Consider the following 16,305-nt stretch of genomic DNA (forward strand, 5'->3'; position numbering starts at 1 on the left):
TTATTAATGAAGTTAATTTTAACCCTGAATGAGTCTTTACTTTTGTATCTAAATTCCTCAACTAGATCTAAATAGATCATGAAATCTGCAGAGACATATTTTAATTCGAAGATCTTTCTGTTTCTATAACTAACCACATTAAAGCTCACATTATCAACCTTAAAAAGTGTTATTAAATTCCAGCGTATTAGTTCATCTCCAGGGTTAATGGAAGTACCTTGGGGCAAGCCTTTGTAGAATTGGCAGTGTTGTGTTGTGCTCTGCTTAGTCACTCAGCTGTGTCCAACTCTTTGGAACCCTACGGACTGGAGCCCGCCAGATGCCTCTGTCCACAGGGATTCTCCAGGCGAGAATACTGAAGTATGTTTTGATAAATGTATATGGGCATGGAGTGGTTCTCTCTTACCTTCCTTGAAGTTGCTAGAAAGGTATGTTCTGGATAACCAGGATACATTTACAAGAAGATATTAGGATTAAGACGCATTGAAAAACGGTCTGACTTGAGTTCGCTAAAAAACTACTCTATGTCTCATCAAATTGTACTTGAGATCTTTTTGCCTCTATTACGTTTTTCTTGACAGTCTGAATTAGGGAGTGTAATTCTTTGGATATTTCTATGGCTAAATAAGTATTTCCTACAATTCTCTTCATTCCTGAGTATCAATAAAAGTTTTTATCTTTACTGGATATTTGCTGTTAGAATTGCCAACTACTATACAAAAAGTGTAAAGTGTGTTCACTGCTTTAGGTTTTCTGGTGTATTTTTGCATAAATAACACACTCAATCCTCACTTGACCAACACGTAGGATGGTGGTGGTATTGTTACTATTGTTATCATCAGTATCCTCATCGTACAGTTGAGGAAACTGAGGCTCAGATTGACTAGCTCAAAAAGGAGGTACCTGGAGAACCTAGGGCATAAACCTGGATTTTTGGACTCCAAACTCCTTGTTCTTTTTTTGGCTTCATATTGATTGACTTATGTCACACATTCTTAGTGAAGACACGCGTGGCAATTACGACTTGAATCCAACACAGGTACATGCACATTTTATGGCATATGTTTATGTGTATATACTATTTGTTGTAAATGTTAAGAGATATAATCAGTAGTGCCTTAGTTTTAGATTTACAGATGAGAACCACTTACTGTTTTAGTGAAAATTATCTTAGAGTCCTAGAATCAGAGATACTAAGATTCTGAAGACTGCTCCAATTATCCCGTTGACGCCACATGATGAATGAGGAACCAGTGTGCTGGTATTTGGTTATGGTTATAAAGGTGAAGCTGACTTCGCCAGGAGTATTTTCTTGGTACTTATAGGTCTTCTTTTGGACACTAATGCTTTGGTTGGCTTCTTCCCCGTATTTCTTTTCTTTTTTTTTTTCTTCCCCATATTTCATAGTTATGCAGTTGCAGCTGAAGGGTGGGTGGAGAGAACATGCATTGACTTATGCTAAAATATATCTTGGAGTGTCACATTCATGCTGCTGCAGACAGCTGTGCCAGAGATGAAGTGTGAGATTAAAGAATTTTATTGCTTATTGAGTTTCTTTTTTGACCTAGTTAGATGTATCCTGTGCAGTTTGTGACTATTTTACGATATGGTAATATATCTGCATAGCCACTTTATAAGATTTTTCAATCTGTTTTTATATATTTGTTCCTCATAATAAACATGTTAAGTCATGTTAGATTACATGATTATTATCATATTACAGACAAAGAACTCTGACTTGGAGATCGTACAGCACCACGGCTAAGAATATGTTTTTATATATTATTTTATGAATCAGACCAGAATCTGGCTCTGCCAGTCACTGTCTGAGTGATTTTACAGTCACTCAGAGATTAACAAATTAATCTCTCTGAGCTTTGGTATTCTTATATGTAAAATGGGGGACCTTATAAGATTGTCGGAATGTTTAAATGAGATACTGAGTACAAAGTGTTTAGAATGGTGGAGGCAAGCAGTAGACAATCAGTAACTATTAGGTAGTATTATCATCTTCAGAGGTTGTCACTCATTTATTTGTTAACTCCACAAAAATCAAGAGCCCTTTCTTTGTGCTGGTCACTGGGCTAGGGATCAGAGACATGACGATGAACCAGACAGACAGGGTCCTTACTCTAACAGAAGTTGGAGTGGTAAATGAGTCAATATGAAGTTGATCAAGTGGCAGGGACTTTGAGGAAAGTAACAGGGGACAATGCTTGAAAGGGGCATTCTTAGCTGCAAAGTCCTGTGGGAGAAAGTGCCGTTTGATCTGAGTCCCGAGTGGCCATGGTCATGTGAAAATCTGTGGGAATAGCCACGGCTGGAATCCGGGTCTCTTGGCATTGCAGGCAAATTCTTTACCATCTGAGCCACCAGGGAAGCCCTCTTCTAGGAGAAGGAAGACAGAGGTGCCACGGCTGAGAGGCAGGGCGGGAGTGGCCCAGAGTAGAAAGATGTCCAGTGTGGAGAGGTGGAGAGACCAGGGTAAAGAGCTTGAGTGTTTTTTGAAGTGTGGGGTCTTGAGCAGGGAAGGGATGTGTGCACGTGGGGGCAAGCCCAAAACCAGGTGCTGTGAAAGAGACAAAGGTATGGACAAAACATTTCTTTCTTCCTATAACTGGCAATTTTCTGTGTTGTAAAACTAGTATGTAGCAGATAAACAGTTAGAGACTGCATGGTGTCCGGCTGGTCGACACTTCATCTGATAATGAATGCTGTTTATTCTCAGAGAGTCAGCTCTCCAGTGCCACGGTTTCCTGTTACCTGTTTCTCTAACAAGCTGTCTAAAGGGAATGGAAGACATTCCTTCCAGGTGGAGAGAGAGTGGAGGGAAAGGGTAAAGAGGCTGTTTCTGAACACTGGGTATAAAATAGAGATTCGAAAGTGCAGGAGTGAAGGGGAAAGCAAGATTCTTCTGTGCACAGAGCTGAGGGATGCTGTTTAAACTGTGGCTTCCTGAGGTGACCTGCAGGAGCCTGCATGGACCTCTTCTCTCCCAGGTTCCCTGTGAATTCAGGCAGCACAACCCCGATGCGGCCGCCTTGACTCTGTGGTCTGAAGCTCTGTCAGTATATTTTCTCATCTCCGCCGAGGCCGGAAACAGGTGTACTCCTGTGTTTTCTTTTCAGAACAGGGTTCTAGTCCCTGAGAAGTTTGTTCCTTTGAATTATTCCATCTGTTTAGCTATGATAATTATCAGTAAATGTTGCAATCATATATAATTATTACAGTAGCTAACATTTACTGAGTGCTTACGGAAAGCTAGTTACACACTTCTCTACCTACATTATTCTACTAATCCTTGAACCATCCAGAGTAGGTGCTGGTCTTTCCACTTTGGAGAAAAATGAGGCAGAGAGAGTTTAATTAATCTGCTTGTGGTCCCAGAGCAGGTCAATGAAGCCAGGGCTCAAACCCATGCTTAACTCTAGAGTAGAGACTATGCTCTTAATCGTTTCTTCACACTTTTATATATTTATCGGTTACTAATTGGTTATTTAGTGGTCTGATACAGAATGGGGGGAGTGGCACTAGCTGATCAAGAGAATACCAGTTAGTTTTAAGAAGGAATATAGAAGTGCATTCCATGGACCATATAATAAACCTCTCTATTCTGAGGAGTTCTGCCTGTATGCATATGAAGTGCAATCCATTAAGAAAGGCTATTTACTGGTACTTCCCTGGTGGTCTGCTGGTTAGGAAATCACCTGCCAGTGCAGGGGACACGAGTTTGATCCCTGGTCCGGGAAGATCCCACATACCATGGAGCAACTAGGCTTGCAAGCTGAGCGCCTGGAGCCTGTGCTCTGCAACAAGAGAAGCCCACACACTGCAACAAAGAGTAACCCCCGATCGCCGCAGCTAGAGAAAGGCCATGTGCCGCAGCAAAGACCCAGCATAGCCGAAAATAAATAAAATTTTTTTTTTTTAATAAAAATTTTTTAAAAGGCCGTTTATTGAGAAGAAAATCAGTACCTCTGTTTCTTCAAAAGAGTATATGTTGTCCCTTACAGAAGGGGGCTTAGCTAATGACAGATTGTGATTACTACCTCTTTAGTGGTTTTTATTGCAGAAACAATATAATAATAGTGATTTATAAATCAAGAAAAATCTTTATCCTAGTAAATTAGCTGTTTTTATTTTTTCACATTCACTTCCAGTTCTTGTGTTTATTTGTGTATAATTTGTACGTAGTTATAGCATATTCATTTTTCATTTAACATTATGTTATCAGGGTTTTTAAGTTAAGTAATAAGCCTCTCCAGTGAGAAGAGTGGAATGTGAAAAGGCTACAGGGCATTAATAATTGATTGGGGTGATGCCTACCAGGCAGCCACGTCAGTTTTAGAGCTGGCCTTGGAAGGAGCAGCTGTGTGTTTGGACCTTGGAAAGTCTTCATCTTTCCATGCAGTCTGTCAGGCTTCCAAGAGAGCCAAGGGGAAATGGAAAAATACAGTGATTGGAGCCATGTGAAACTAACAATCTGGTTAAGTTCAGTGTTGGAGAAGAGGAAAAATAATCCCTACCTGATATGGTACTTTAACTGAGGGTAAAGCTTTAGTGAGCAGTGTATCAGGGTTCGTCAGAATTATCAATGTTTTGCTTTTTTCAGTGGCTTTAATAGTTACTTATTGTTTATAAAACCAGTTTTATCAGAGTGGAAGAACAAAGTACATACTTGACAAATACTATTTTAGTGATAAAGCTGTTACTCTGTATTTAAATTCAATTTAATTCAAAGTGGTTTTTCAGTTTCAAATTTGAATAACTACAGACTAGCCACTTGGGACTCAAGTCTTCCATGATGTAAAGCCAAGCACGCTGAGGATGGAATCCCATATTCAGGATGTTTACTGATAGTTCCTCCATCCAAATTAGCCTTTTCCTCTTGGGTTTTTGGCTGTGACAAGAGGTAAGTGAAAGGCAGTGGGACAAAGTAATCAGTAGAAATCCTGTTAAACCTGTTTGGAGAAGGTCTGAGACAATTGATAGATTATTTCTTAATTTCTCCATCATTCCTTTGAAATTTTGCTTTTTTCGAGGGGAGGGAGGTAGAGAGAGGGACCTTGGCACGTTGGATTCCATCTGCTTGAGGGAAAATAATTTACTTAACGAAAATTTCAAAATCAGGTTTGATGTTAATTTCAGACCATCACACTTTAAATTATGGAAGCCTCCATTTGAGTTATGAACTGGAATATTTAATTATGAGAGACATCACAGTATCAGAATATCTAGTTTGCTTTAAAGCACCTCTTTGTATAGAGCATACGAAACTGCTCTAATTTTGTCATAACAAAAATGTGAGGTGCACGTTGGTACTGGAGTGAGTGTGTGTGTGTGTGTGTGTAGGTCAGGGAGAATGTGTTCTAGATGAATCGCAGTGCAGTGGAGTCAGCACCCTGAGATTTCTGGGGGAGCAGAACTTCCTGTTAAATTCGCATAGAGGTTTTCTAATATAGTATGGAAGCTTGTGTGAAAGTCTTCAGTGAACCTATCACTGAAATGTGGCCATTTCCTTTGAGTTTATACACGAACAGGGCCTGGAAAGAGGCACTTTTCCCTAAGCCTCCGCCTTTTTTCGGGTGCCGCAGCTGATTGACTCTCAGCACCAGGCATCCTGTTGTGTGTGTAGAGCTGCCTTGTGGTCTGATAGGGCAGCCCACTCCTGTCCTCTTGCCTGGAGAATCCCATGGACCGAGGAGCCTGGTGGACTACAGTCCACGGGATTGTAAAGAGTCAGGCATGACTGATGTGACTCAGCACGCGCGCGCGCGCGCACACACACACACACACACAAACACACACACACACAAACACACACACACACACACACACACACAGGCGTTACACCTGCCCTCGGGGAGGCTGCAGCCTTACTGGGCAGAGAGACCACTCTTGTTTGCTGCTATTGTTGACCTCTCTTTCTGCCAGTGCACCCTTATCCACCGACTCCAGACTTGAGTTCCATTTAGCCATCATCCATGCTGCCACCTGCCCATCTCTGTTTTGAGTCCTCTAGGATAATAGAGTAGCTTTTTCCCACCAGAATAATCTGGTGCAAAAATCTTGTTTTTGTTTTGTTTTTCAGGATAATCTGTTTTTTAATCGGTAGCAATGTATAGTGGTTAAGAGCATGATCCAGCTGCTTGTGTTTGAATCCTGACTAGGTTACTTACTAGCTGTGTGATCTTAGGGCTTCCCTAGTAGCTCAGCTGGTAAAGAATCCACCTGCAATGCAGGAGACCCCAGTTCCATTCCTGAGTCGGGAAGATCCTCTGGAGAAGGGATAGGCTACCCATTCCATTATTCTTGGGCTTCCCTGGTGGGTCAGATGGTAAAGAATCTGCCTGCAATGCAGGAGACCTGGATTCGATCCCTGGGTTGGGAAGATCCCTGGAGAAGGGAACGACTACCCACTCCAGTATTCTGGCCTAGAGAATTCCATGGACTGTATAGTCCATGGGGTCACAAAGTGAGTTGGACATGACTGAGCGACTTTCAGATACACACAATCTGAGGCAAATTAATTTCTCTGTTCCTTGGTTTCCTTAGGTAAAAGGGGGATCCTAATGGTGCCTTACTCATAGGGTTGTTCTGAGGATTAAATGGATTAATAGTTAAAAAAAACAAAACACCTAGAACTACCTGGCATATAGTACACACTGTGTGCTTAGTCGCTCAGGCGTGTCTAACTCTTTGCAAGCCCTGTGGACTGTAGCCTGCTGGGCTCCTCTGTCCATGGGGATTCTCCAGGCAAGGATACTGGAGTGGGTTGCCATACCCTCCTCCAGGGGATCGTCCCAACCCAGGAATCGAAGTGGGGTCTCCTGCATTGCGGGTGGATTCTTTACCAGCTGAGTACACATTATATAAGCATAAAGTGAAACAAATGCTTTTTTAAAAAATAATTCTTACCTAGTAAGAGTTGGAATGAATGAATAAATGGGGTACAGGATGGCAGGAGTGTATTTCAGGCAGGGAGGTGTGTGATGTCAAGGAGCTGAGACTAGAATCTGCTCTTTGAACCCCTTGTTTGGTCATCATATTCATCTTGATGGTTTGCTTGTTTTTCCAATTCCTAGATCTTTCTCCCTTCATTGACGAGTCAATCAATTTGGTGTATTTGGTGAATGAATCCTCAGCAAGCTGGCCCTGAGCCAGCACTCTACTAACCAGCTCTGTGACTTTTTGGAGAAGTAATCTTTGTGAGCTTTAGCTTTCCTCCCAGTGAAATGGAGCCCGTAATCCTCGTCGGCCAGAGCTGTTGCAAGGCTTAAATGACATATCTATGTGGAAAGCCCTTGGCTCTGTGCCTGGCCTGTCACGGTGCCGTGTGGATGTTCTTTCGCTTGGTTTCCCTCCCAGCCCTTCTGATAGTATTGGAGTTGGTCTGTAGAAGGTCCCTCCCCTCCCTGATTGCCTCAGCGAGTGACATCCTGGAGAGCTGTAGGTTTGGTTCAGATCCTCCAAAAACTGAATTCGTATGTAAACAAAGTGAACATAGTGACTCCACCCATTCTTTTTTTCCCCTTTGGCTGTGCTGCACAGTTCCCTGATCAGGGATCGAACCCTTGCGCCCTGCCGTGGAAGCACCGAATCTTAACCACTGAACCATCCAGGGAAGTTCACCATTCTTTATTCTAAGTTTAGTTGGAGGATGTATAGTGTTCATCAGTGTTGTGACCTTCTGAGATGCTTTTTCCTTCTCCTTTCGTCTTTCTTTTACTGTGAAATATAACCTATATATAAGTGAAAGTCACTCAGTTGTGTCCGACTCTTTGCGACCCCTTTCACTATACAGTCCATGGAATTTTCCAGGCCAGAATATTGGGGTGGGTAGCCTTTCCCCTTCTCCAGGGGATCTTCCCAACCCAGGGATTGTACCCAGATCTCCTGCATTGCAGGCGGATTCTTTACCAGCTGAGCCACAAAGGAACCTGTGTATAGAAAAGAGCAAAAGCTTGCCTGTATATTTTGAAAGATAATTATAAACACTCTTATGAAGAAACAGAATGTTGCCAACCCAGCCTGCTTCTAAAGTACAAATGGAGTCCTACATACCGTATGTCTGAAAATGGCTAAGATATGCTCTGTACCTTGACAACCTTCATAGCAACAAAACTAGGAAATATGTAAAGTTGTGGCTTTAAATAACTGAAAGCAAAATATCAAAGATAATTGAATTCAATCAATTTAGTTATCAATTCAGTTATTATTTAAAGTGTTTTCTTTTGATAGACCTGTAATGTTTGGAGGAGTAATAAAGTAAAATAAAGACATATTTAAAACTTACTATGTAATTATTCTATGAAATTATTTACCTTATTTCTGCAAAACCACTGTTATCAAGATATTTTGGTGTACTAGTAACAAGATCTAGTCTTACGATGATTTAAGGATTAAAAAATAAGTGTATTCAAACTGTAATATTTGAATAATTTTCTACAAAGATGTAAATTAAAGTAAATGTAGGGTTGGTGGAGTGGTGGGGAGTCCGCCTGCTGATGCAGGGGACGTGGCTTCCATCCTTGGTTCGGGAAGATTCCACATTGCTGAGGAGCAGCTAAGCCCATGAGCCACAACTGCTGAACTCAAGTGCCGCAACCATTGACGCCCGAGGGCCTAGAGCCTGTGCGGCCCCACAGGAGGGGCCTCTGCAGTGAGAAGCCCACGCACGGCAATGAAGAGTAGCCCCTGCTCACCGCAACTGGAGAAAGCCCTTGTGCAGCAACAAAGACCCAAGTGCAACCAAAAAGAAAAGTAAATGTAGGAATTCTCTGGTTGTCCAGTGGTTAGGACTCAGCACTTTGACTGCAGGAAACACGGGTTCGATCCCTGGTTGCGGAACTAAGATCCCACATACCTTACAGCGTGGCCAAAAAAATAATAAATGTAAAAGCATAAACCAGAGTAGATATTGTAGGATTCCAGTTAGGTAAAAGCCTAAAAACTAGTCTACAGTGACAGAAAATGAATCAGTGTTGCATGGGAAGTGACAGGAGGGAAGAATTACAGAGGGGCATGAAGAAACTTTTTGAGTGATAGAAATTTTCATTGTCTTGATTGTAGAAGTGGGTGCATGAGCATATACACATGCCAGAGCTTCTCACTGAACACTTTGTATGTGCAATTTATTGTGTAACAGTTATGTATATAAAACTAACAAATAAAATTTTGTTTTTAAAAAGGTATGATTTTTGTCCTAAATATTAAAAATTATTAAGACAAAGCAGGGCAAAACAATTCAGTGGGGGATTGGATAGTCTTCTTAACTAATGGTGTTGGAACAACTGGACAGCCACATTAGGAATGAATATGAACTCTCTATCTCATACCATATACACAAATTAATTAAAAATGGATTAGGGACTTAAAAAGCTGAAACTGTAAAACTATCAGAAGAACACATAGGCATAAATCTTCATGACCTTGGATAAGGCAGTGATTTCTTAGCTATGACATGAGAAGCACAGGCATCAAAGGAAAAAATAAAGTATATGTGCCTGTAGAACTTTGTGCACAAATATTCACAGTAGTGCTGTTCATTATAACTGAAAAGAGGAAACAATCTAAGTGTCCATCAGTGAATGAATGGATAAATGATGTGGTATATTCGTAAATGAAATATTACTCAGTCACAAAAAGGAACAAAGTACTAACATATTCTACAAATTGGATGAACTTTGAAAACATACTAAGTGAAAGAAGCTAGACAAAAATGAAAGCATGAATGGAGAAAGAGACATAGAGAATAGACTTATGGACGTGGGGAGAGGGGAGGAGAGGGTGAGATGTATGTTGAGAGTAACATGGAAACTTACATTACCATGTGTAAAATAGATAGCCAATGGGAATTTGGTGTATGTCTCAGGAAACTCAAACAGGGGCTCTGTATCAACCTAGTGGGGTGGGATGGGGAGGGAGATAGGAGGGAGGTTCAGAAGGGAGGGGATATATGTATAGTTATGACTGGTTCAGGTTGAGGTTTGACAGAAAACAACAAAATTCTGTAAAGCAATTATCCTTTAATTAAAAAATAAAAAAAAAAGGAAACATGTTTTACATCCAGAATGTGTGCGTGCTAAATTGCTTGAATCGTGTCTGACTCTGCGACCCTATGGACCATAGCCTGCCAGGCTCCTCTGTCCCTGGAATTCTCCAGGCAAGAATACTGGAGTGGATTGCCATGCCCTCCTCCCGGGGATCTTCCTGACCCAGGGATCCAACCTGCATCTCTTAAGTCTCCTGCATTGACAGGCAGATCCTTTACCACTCGCGCCACCTGGTAATCCCTTACATCCAGAATGGTGAAAAATTTCTCAGTCGTGTCTAACTCTTTGCAACCCTATGGACTGGGCCCTTCAGGCTCCTCTGTTGGTGGAATTCTCCAGGCAAGAATAATGGCATAGGCAATTCTATAAAGATGGAAAGCAGATTAGTAGTCACCAGGGGCTCTGGGGAAGAAGGAATTGGAGTGACTACTAGTGTGTACAGGGTTTCTGTTTGGGGTGAGGAAAATGGTCTGTAATTGGATATAATGGTTGCATAACGTTGTGAATATACTGAACACCAGTGACTTTTGTAAGAGATCTAATTTTATGGTGTGTGAATTATATCTCTTTAAAATTGTTACACGAGAGAAAAAAAATCAAAAGGCAAAATACAGAATTATCAAGAATTTTAATTTTGAAATACAAACTTTATAGCTGAATTTGATTTATTTTTGAAATTTGTTAAAATCTTATGAAATAGTTTAATAAAATCAGAAATGTTCTAGCGTTCAGTGTCTGTTAATTCCCAGCGTACGCAGCGTCATGTGTCATTCATATTACAGATTCCCCGATGTGTGTCTGTATTCACCAATAGTTATGACAACCATGCCTCGTACACCAGAACCATGAATGGCACAGGAAATGAACACTCAACACTGCTTTGAAGTACAGCTTCATTATGAAAGAATCGATTGTGTTGGGGTTCTCTAGGAGGAAGGATTTTGCTTTTCTCTTGCCTCTTAGCTGAGTGCTTCTCCTGGCCCTATTCTGCAGGCATCCAAGGCCTCTCTGGTGCCAGTCTGAGTTTGGCAGTGGTACAGCCACAACTTACTTCGTGACGTTTAGGTGAAATCTCCTTTCGCTTCCTGGACATAGGACAGCAGGCGTGGAGATGTGCTTCTCTGAAGCCTGAACAAGGAAGACTGTTCAGGGTTATGAGTCTCGCTGTGTCAGTGCTGTTTGATGGGGGGGACCAGGGGCAGGGGTCCCTGTTGTGGGGCTCTAGCTCATCTCATCGCACCCAGTTTAGACCTTACTTGGTTACCTGTCTACTTTTTTCACTGTTGTCCTTTCAATAGCCATCTGATTTTGAAATTAAACAGAATGGCAGAGATAATTTTGATGTGGCTAAGACAGTTCTTTCTTTCCTTTAGTGCTGTGAGCAAGAGAGAAAGATTTTTATCCAAACTACAATGAGGTATCACTTCACACCAGTCAGAACGGCCATCATCAAAAAGTCTGCAAAGAATAATTGCTGGAGAGGGTGTGGAGAAAAGGGAATGCTCCTACACTGTTGCTGGGAATGTAAATTAGTACAGCAACTAGGGAGAACAGTGTGGCAGTTCCTGAAAAAACTAAAAATAGAGCTACCATATGATCCTGCAGTCCTACTCCTGGTCATATATCTGGAGAAAACCATAATGTAATTAAGTTAGACAGTGAGCTTCTCCAGAGTGGGATAGGTTTTTATCGGCATCAAGTATGGTACCTGGTGGGTTTTTTTTTTTTTTTTTGATGTGTACAGTGTGTTTATTTTATATACATACATAGTGTGAAATGATTACCACAAATAGGTTAACACTTCTATCACCTCACATGGTTGCAACTTTATTTTTGTGGTAAGCATTTTAGGATTTATGCTCATAGCAACTTCCAAGTATACAATATAGTACTGTTAACTGATAGTTACCATGCTGTACATATATATTTACAATATTACTCATTTGAATCCTGTCTCTTTTTTGGTTAGTCTAGCTAAAGTTTTGTCAATTGTGTTTATCTTTCCAAAGAACCAGCTTTTAGTTTTGTTAATCTTTTATATTGCTTTCATATTATTTCATTTCTCTATTTAATAGTTTTAAAAATCAAAGTATACAAGGTGTTAGTTTCTGGTGTACAGTGAAGTGATTCAGATATATATATATATATATTCAAGTATATATAGTTCATATTGTTTTTCATTATGGTTTATTACAGGATATTGAATAAAGTTCTCTGGGTTGTATAGTAGGACCTTATTGTTTATTTTATATAGTTTTTACCTGATAATCCCAAATTCCTAATTTATCCCTCCTCTACCCCATTTCCCATTTTATAGCCATGTTTGTTTTCTATGTCTGTATTTCTGTTTTGTAAATAAATTTCTTTGTATCATATTTTAGACTCCACACATAAGTGATATCTTATGGTATTTAACATTTGTCTTTCTCTTTCTGACTTACTTCATTTAGTATGATAATCTCTAGGTCTATCCATGTTGCTGCAAATGGCATTATTTCATTTTTTATGGCCAAATAGTATTCCGTTGTGTGTATAGACAACACATCTTTTTTTTTTTTTTTTTAATTTTTATTAGTTGGAGACTAATTACTTCACAACATTGAAGTGGGTTTTGTCATACATTGACATGAATCAGCCATGGAGTTACATGTATTCCTCATCCCGATCCCCCCTCCCACCTCCCTCTCCACCCGATTCCTCTGGGTCTTCCCAGTGCACCAGACCCGAGCATTTGTCTCATGCATCCCACCTGGGCTGGTGATATGTTTCACTTTAGATAATATACATGCTGTTCTCTCGAAACATCCCACCCTCGCCTTCTCCCACAGAGTCCAAAAGTCTGTTCTGTACATCTGTGTCTCTTTTTCTGTTTTGCGTATAGGGTTATCATTACCATCTTTCTAAATTCCATATATATGTGTTAGTATGCTGTAATGTTCTTTATCTTTCTGGCTTACTTCACTCTGTATAATGGGCTCCAGTTTCATCCATCTCATTAGAACTGATTCAAATGAATTCTTTTTAATGGCTTAGTAATATTCCATGGTGTATATGTATCACAGCTTCCTTATCCATTCATCTGCTGATGGGCATCTAGGTTGCATCCATGTCCTGGCTATTATAAACAGTGCTGCGATGAACATTGGGGTGCACGTGTCTCTTTCAGATCTGGTTTCCTCAGTGTGTATGCCCAGAAGTGGTATTGCTGGGTCATACGGCAGTTCTATTTCCAGTTTTTTAAGAAATCTCCACACTGTTTTCCATAGCAGCTGTACTAGTTTGCATTCCCACCAACGGTATAAGAGGGTTCCCTTTTCTCCACACCCTCTCCAGCATTTATTGCTTGTAGACTTTTGGATAGCAGCCATCCTGACTGGCGACAACACATCGTTTTAATTATCCATCTGTCAGTGGACACTTAGATTGCTTCCATGTCTTGGCTATTGTATATAGTGCTGTAGTGAACATTGGGGTGCATTTTCCAATTAGAGTTTTTGTTTTTCCAGATATATGCCAGGAGTGAGATTGCTGGATTATATGGCAATTCTGTGTTTCATTTGTTAAAGAACCTCCATACTGTTCTGGTTGAGGGCAGGAGGAGAACGGGGCGACAGGACGAGATGGTTGGATGGCATCACCAACCACCTCAATGGACATGAGTTGGAGCCAACTCTGGGAGATAATGAAGGACAGGGAAGCCTGGTGTGCTGCAGTCCATGGGGTTGCAAAGAGTTGGATACGACTTAGCGACCCAACAGCAACAATACAGTTCTCCACCGTGGCTGCACCAATTTACATGCCCACCAACAGTGTAGGAGGGTTCCTTTTTCTCTGCTGGATTTTTTTTAACATTTATTTTGGGTGCACTGGGTCTTTGTTACTGTGCACCACGGGCTTTCTCTAGTTGGGGGGCTACTCTTTGTTGTGGTGGGTGGGCTTCCCACTGTGGTGGCTTCTCTTGTTGCGGAGCACAGGCTCCAGTGGCTGCAGCACGCAGGTTCAGTGGTTGGGTTTGCTGGCTCTACGGCAAGTGGCCTTCCGTAGCTGCGGCATAGGGGCTCATTAGTTGTGGCTCCTGGGCCCTAGAGCGTGCAGGCTTCAGTATGCAGCATGCAGCTATGGGCTCTACAGCGTGGGCTCAGAAGTTGTGCGTGAGCTTAGCTGTTCCACGGCATGTGGAATCTTCCCAGACCAGGGATCGAACCCGTGTCCCCTGCATTGGCAGGCGGATTCTTAGCCACTGTGCACCAGGGAAGTCTGGTGGATGTTTTTTAATGAAGGACTTTGGGCATGTTTTCTTATTCCCTTTTCCTCTTGGCATCTCACCAGAGTTGCATAAATAACCTTGGCAAGTTGCTGAATACCTCTAATCTGTTTTTTCCCTGTCTTTAAAATGAACATAATACCTCACAGTGTTGCCTGAGAATCTGATGACAGTTTTACACAGGCACACTACCCATGGATTAAGTGGCATTTTGTGTGTGTTAGTTCTCCTTCCATCTTTCCCCACCCCACTCTACCCTCATCAGTGATTAAAAATTTTGCTGGCAGAGCAAACAGCTTTCTGCAGTTGGTGTTGGATATAGTGTTCTGTAAATGTCAGTTAAGCTGCTTGATGCTGTCATCCAGACGTTTATATTTTGGTCTTCCTGTTCTATTAATTACTGAGAGTGATGTGCTTAAATATACAACTGTGACTGTGGATTTGTCTAGTTCTCCCTTTAGTTCTGTCAGTTTTGTGTGTTCATTTTTTATGACATCTGTTTTTGTTATTGTTGTTGAAAACCTCCATATAGGTTTGTATTTTTTCCTTCCAGTTTTATTGAGATGTAGTGTTGTATGTCAGTTATAAGATTATACAGAATAATGATTTGACTTACATACATCATGAACTGATGATTGCAGTTAAGTTTAGTGAACGTCTACCATCTCATATAAATACAGGGTTTCTCTTACTTTTTTAAAAGCAACATTATCGTATAATTGACATGAATAAGCTGTATTACATGAAATAAAGTAGGTAATTTGATGAGTTTTGTCATATGTATACACCAGTGAGACACAACCACCACAGTCCAGATAATGAACATGTCCATCACACTCAGCTTTCTTTGTGTCTTTGACAATCCCTCCCTCTGTATCCCTCTCCACAACGAGGTGAACACTGATATGCTTCCTGTCCTGTATATTGGCTTATATTTTTAGGAAATTTTTAATAAATGGAATCATGCTTTATATATTCCTTTTTCGTCTTTTTTTTTCACCGTGTATGAGTATTTTGGTATTCATCCATGTTGTTGTATTTATCAGTAGTTCAGTCCTGGTATTTTGCTGGGTAGTAGTATTCCATTATATGGGCTTCTCAGGTGATACTAATGGTAAAGAACCTGCCTGCCAATGCAGGAGACATGAGAGATGAGGGTTCGATCCCTGGGTGGGGAAGATCCTCTGGAGGAGGGCGTGGCAACCTGCTCCAGTATGCTTGCCTGGAGAATCTCCATGGACAGAGGAGCCTGGTGGGCTCTAGTCTGTGGGGCTGCAAAGAGTTGGACACCACTGCAGTGACTAAGCTCATATGCACGCATGTTCCATTATATGAACATACCATAATTTGTTTATCCAGTCACTTTATTTCTGAAGAGTTGGACTCTTTGCAGTTTTTCACTATTAGAAATAAGACAACTATAACCATCTGTACATAAGTTTTGTATGGACATATGCTGTTGTTTCTCTTAGGTAAATACCTGGGAGTGGAATGGCTGGATCATATAATAGGGATGTATTTAGCTGAAAAAAAATTCCTACTCAGTTTTCCAAAATGGTTGTCCAATTTTAAATTTCCAGTAGCAGTGTATGACATCCTTACATCCTAACATCCTTACCAACGCTTGGTATGATTAGCCATTTTAGCCATTTGAATAGGTGTGTGTGGTTTTTTCATTGTTCTAATTTATATTTTCCTCATGGCTAATGATGTTGAGCATCTTTTCAAAAATGAATATTTTCCATTTGTATATCTTTTGTGAAGAGATTGTTCAGATCTTTTTTACCTATTTTTAAATTGGGTTGCTTGGTTTTTATTGAGTTTTGAGAATTCTTTTTATAATCTGGGTGCAGGTTTTGTTGTGTTTTTTTTTTGTAAGATATATAACTTGCCAGTCTTTCCTCCCAGTTTATGGCTTGCCTTTTCATTCTCTTAAAAGTGCCTTTCAAATAGTAATTCTTAATTTTACTGAAGTGAAGTTTTTTC

General features: G+C 40.7%; 1 protein-coding gene across 2 annotated transcripts in view; it reads left to right on the top strand.

Moving 5' to 3' along the window:
• Nucleotides 1-16,305, top strand: part of SLC16A10 (solute carrier family 16 member 10) — a 114,811-nt gene that overhangs the window by 44,333 nt on the left and 54,173 nt on the right. The gene's annotated exons all lie outside the window — the stretch shown is intronic.

Source organism: Cervus canadensis, chromosome 20 (genome assembly GCF_019320065.1).
Source record: "Cervus canadensis isolate Bull #8, Minnesota chromosome 20, ASM1932006v1, whole genome shotgun sequence".
Taxonomy (NCBI): Eukaryota; Metazoa; Chordata; class Mammalia; order Artiodactyla; family Cervidae; genus Cervus; species Cervus canadensis.